This window comes from Portunus trituberculatus, chromosome 39 (assembly GCF_017591435.1).
Source record: "Portunus trituberculatus isolate SZX2019 chromosome 39, ASM1759143v1, whole genome shotgun sequence".
Classification (NCBI taxonomy): domain Eukaryota; kingdom Metazoa; phylum Arthropoda; class Malacostraca; order Decapoda; family Portunidae; genus Portunus; species Portunus trituberculatus.
Window position 1 is genome coordinate 1,142,501 of NC_059293.1, and position 5,000 is coordinate 1,147,500.

At 42.0% G+C, this 5,000-nt stretch overlaps 1 protein-coding gene across 1 annotated transcript in view; it reads right to left on the reverse strand.

The window, feature by feature from the left end:
- Positions 1-5,000, reverse strand: part of LOC123515556 — a 1,160,229-nt gene that overhangs the window by 668,562 nt on the left and 486,667 nt on the right. The gene's annotated exons all lie outside the window — the stretch shown is intronic.

Sequence of the window (5,000 nt, forward strand, 5' to 3'; positions counted from 1 at the left end):
TGTGTGTGTGTGTGTGTGTGTGTGTGTGTGTGTGTGTGTGTGTGTGTGTGTGTGTGTGTGTGTGTGTGTGTGTGTGTGTGTGTGTGTGTGTGTGTGTGTGTGTGTGTGTGTGTGTGTGTGTGTGTGTGTGTGTGTGTGTACGCGCGCACAAGATAACGAAGGCAAATAGTAACACAACAATTAAAAAAAATATCATGTAGTTTTTTTTTTTCTAATCAGAAGTTGGGCGCGCCGACAAGTTCATTTCCTCTCCACACACGCACAATTAAGGACTTGTTGCAGTATTTGCGCTGCCTGCAATGGCCTACGCTCCTCATGAATGGCAAATAACTTACTTTCAAGCATTCATTTGCCAGATAAATACATAATTTTTCACTGCTGTTCATGAAGACCTTTCAGAAATATTAGTTCCGTAAGAGGACAGAGCAAATGATCCGATAGACGAAAGGGAAAGATAGGAAAGGTGACGCACACAACATTGTCAGGCTAAGTAATTAGTATAAGACAAAAAATAAAAGACTTCAGCTTGATAAACTTGAACCTGAAACAGAGATTGGGATAAACTGGCTCTGAAAAGGAGCGGTAGCTGAAGAGATGGTACAATAATCAGGCTATTAGAGCTGAGTTAACAGTTACCATGAAATGAAAATAAGAGAAATCTATATATGAGGATGACACCTGCAAATGGGCAGAAATTATTTGCACAGCGACTGCCACGTGTAGACTTGCAGGCTTCTTGCAGCTTTCCTCTTGTTGTTTCTTGATGATGTTGTGAGCAAGTCTTCAGATCGAGATATTAACAACATAAAAAATATCTAATAATGAGCTCCTCGTAAATTTCATCATTATATATATATATATATATATATATATATATATATATATATATATATATATATATATATATATATATATATATATATATATGAATTTTTCGCAGACTTTTATTATGAAATATCATTAATGTTTTCAGTAAGACTTCGGATTCCGAGGTCAATATGAAAAATAGTTGTTAATGATCGGCTCAAAACTTTTATGCAATGAAATTATTTGTTGGCAGTATTGGAATAACTAGACTTCGATTTAATGAACCCACGACTTTGAGAATATGACTGACTGACCGACTGACTGACTGACTCATCGACTGATTCACTGACTGACTGACTGACTGACTGACTGACTGACTGACTCATTGACTGATTCACTGACTGACTGACTGATTCACTGACTGACTGACTGACTGACTGACTGACTGACTGACTCATTGACTGATTCACTGACTGACTGACTGACTGACTGACTCATTCACTCATTCACTCACTCACTCACTCACTCACACTCACTCAAGACTGATGACTGACTGATTCAACGACAGACAGACAATTCATAACCGACCAACTGTCCCAACGACCAACCAGACCACGGCTGACAGAGTGATTCACCATCGTAAAACACACACACACACACACACACACACACACCCACACCCACACCCACACCCACACCCACCCACACCCACACCCACACACACACACACACACATACACATTTCTGGGTCACAAAACTTTACAGATTAATAAAAGTCAGTTCTAAGACTCCACAATGTAATGTTGGACGCGCTCTACAACTTTCCTTCTTTTCTTTTTATTGGCATAGATTACTTTACACTCGAAAAAAAAACCCTGTGCCATTATCCTCTTCGTGACGATAAAGAGATAAATTATCCCGTACAAATTCAGATTCTGCCTACACCACCAAAGTACATGACAGCAGAGGCACCACAAACAAGCCCCTGAGAAGTTACTGACAAGACACCTGACGCACCAAACACCCAACTCACTAAGCCAAACACTCCACACTCCAAGGCACTTGCATGACACGCCAGACTTACCAAACGCTCCTCTCACACTGGTAACTAACTATAGAATCGAAACGCATATGTCCAACAGGTTACCTCGCTTCTTATCAGACCATCAATTAATGTTTTCCACCAAACTGAGAGGACTCTTTAGAATTCCATGCCTAGAGAACAGTGGGAAAGAAAGGAGAAAAATAAAAAAAGTTAATAAATTCAGATTATGACACGAACACACCAAGTAAAGCTCAGGATTAAAGAATAGATGATAAATAAATACAAAAAGAATAAATAAACTCAGAAAAAAGGACTGATTGAAGTTGATGTAGTGCTTATCAAAGTAAAATACAAGGTTAAATTACTTTCTTATCCCTTAAACCCCTTCAGTACCAGGACGCGTTTTCATATTAATTCTGCTTACTATTTGGTGATTTCATACAGCTTCAGAAACTCATGTGGAGGATTACAACAGTGAAGAATCCGGCCATTACTCTTCTGACCTCCATAGACCCTTCCTAATGTCAATAAAATCATCTACTCACACCGACAATTCATGATAGAAATGTGTTCCAGTACTGAAAGGATTAACCACATATTCCATCACTCACAGCACCTCAAACACTCACCTCAATTGGTAGCAAACACCGACCTAACTTTATCACTAATCCTCGGCTGGCACGGACTGGCTGAGGGGCGATTGTTACTGCAGAGAGAACACGACTGCCACGGGAGATAAGGGGAAAGAATGTGGCGCGGCGAGGGGAGAGGAAACAGATGGAGATGAAGGAAAGATACGAGCTACTGAGACGCCGCTTTGATGTTCCCCAGTTTCAATGAGTCACATGGGAGGTAAATTTTTCTTCTACAGCCTCTCTCTTCAAATGCCGCTGTTCGTTACTGGTTTCTTTCACTAATTATTCTCTCTTTCTGATTATGCAGTCAGTCAATATCTCCCTCGTGTTGTTCAGTGAGTCACATTGGAGGTAAATTTTTCTTCTGCAACCTCTCTCTTGTTCATATGTCGCTATTCATTACTATAGTCTCCTCCGCTCTCTCTCTCTCTCTCTCTCTCTCTCTCTCTCTCTCTCTCTCTCTCTCTCTCTAATTATCTATGTAGTCCGTCAATCTCTTTCAGGTGCCGCCGTGGTACAGTGGAACCATGCGTGCTTTGGGGTCCGAGGGGTCTCCAAGTACACGGGTTCGAATCCTGTCCACGGTCCGAGTGTAGGTTGGGCTTCCTCAATCGGGGCAACGGTTTCCTAGTGGGTGGGCTTTGAGATAGGAGGTACCCCAAAAAGTATCTCCTTTACCCCATAAATTCCCGTGAAAAGCCCACATGGTATAAACAGAAATAAAAAAACTGCCTCGTGTTGTTATTCTATCCATTTCCAAATCTACCATTCTTCCGCTGACACGCTGCTTATCCCTTTTCTAATATGTTGAAACTAATTAATACCCTCGCAGGTTCTATCATCTTTAAAAACCCTGACGTAAATTCTAGACTGCTGAAAGATATGACCAAATTTGCCATATCTATTAAAGGAGAGTCATCCCTCGAGGCGTGGAAGTGAAAAAAAAAAAGGAAAAATACCAAAAGGAGTTGATAATTGTTAATGTCAACGCGTCATTCAAGTATTGTTAGCTAAGAATCATCACTTCGGTCTGGTGCGAGTAGAGACAAAGGTTACTGTGCTTACTAAGGGAATAGTCACGCCATTATTCACATCTTCCAAATCAGATGAAAAAAACACAAAAACAAAGAAGAAAATGATACATGGTGATGTTCCTCAGTCTTCACGATGCAAATTCCTTTCAAGGCATTTGTTCTTTAATATTGACTAATTCTTTACTATTCTTTGAGGGAACCAGCATTTCAAGTGGGCCTTTTCTTATTATTTTGTTGCCCTTTGCTGGTTTCTCTCTTCTATAAAAAAAAATGGTGTTAACTGAAACAAAGTAGGATGTGTGTGTGTGTGTGTGTGTGTGTGTGTGTGTGTGTGTGTGTGTAATTCACTGTTTGATCTGCTGCAGTCTCTGACGAGACAGCCAGACGTTACCCTGCGGAACGAGCTCAGAGCTCATTATTTCCGATCTTGGGATAGGTCTGAGACCAGGCACACACCACACACCGGGACAACAAGGTCACAACTCCTCGATTTACATCCCGTACCTATTCACTGCTAGGTGAACAGGGGCTACACGTGAAAGGAGACACACCCAAATATCTCCACCCGGCCGGGGAATCGAACCCCGGTCCTCTGGCTTGTGAAGCCAGCGCTCTAACCACTGAGCTACCGGGCCGTGTGTGTGTGTGTGTGTGTGTGTGTGTGTGTGTGTGTGTGTGTGTGTGTGTGTGTGTGTGTGTGTGTGTGTGTGTGTGTGTGTGTGTGTGTGTGTGTGTGTGTGTGTGTGTGTGTGTGTGTGTGTGTGTGTAAATTCCTTTCAAGGCATTTGTTCTTTAATTTTGACTAATTCTTTACTATTCTTTGAGGGAACCAGCATTTCAAGTGGGCCTTTTCTTATTATTTTGTTGCCCTTTGCTGGTTTCTCTCTTCTATAAAAAAATGGTGTTAACTGAAACAAAGTAGGATGTGTGTGTGTGTGTGTGTGTGTGTGTGTGTGTAATTCACTGTTTGATCTGCTGCAGTCTCTGACGAGACAGCCAGACGTTACCCTGCGGAACGAGCTCAGAGCTCATTATTTCCGATCTTGGGATAGGTCTGAGGTCACAACTCCTCGATTTACATCCCGTACCTATTCACTGCTAGGTGAACAGGGGCTACACGTGAAAGGAGACACACCCAAATATCTCCACCCGGCCGGGGAATCGAACCCCGGTCCTCTGGCTTGTGAAGCCAGCGCTCTAACCACTGAGCTACCGGGCCGTGTGTGTGTGTGTGTGTGTGGTACAAGCAATGGCCAAATTCAATGTATATACTGAGGGAAAGCATGAACGTCCTTCCTCGCGTCTTGAAAGTGAAAAAAAAGAAAATGTGGGACAAGGGGAGGAGGAAATAAGAAAGATCGGGTCGTTTAGGTGTTAAGATGGAGAAAGTAATTTATGTGAGGGAGATAATAGCATACGGGGAAAACAGAAGCTTGGCATATTTTCCAATAATGGAGTGTGAACCATACATCAGGACCG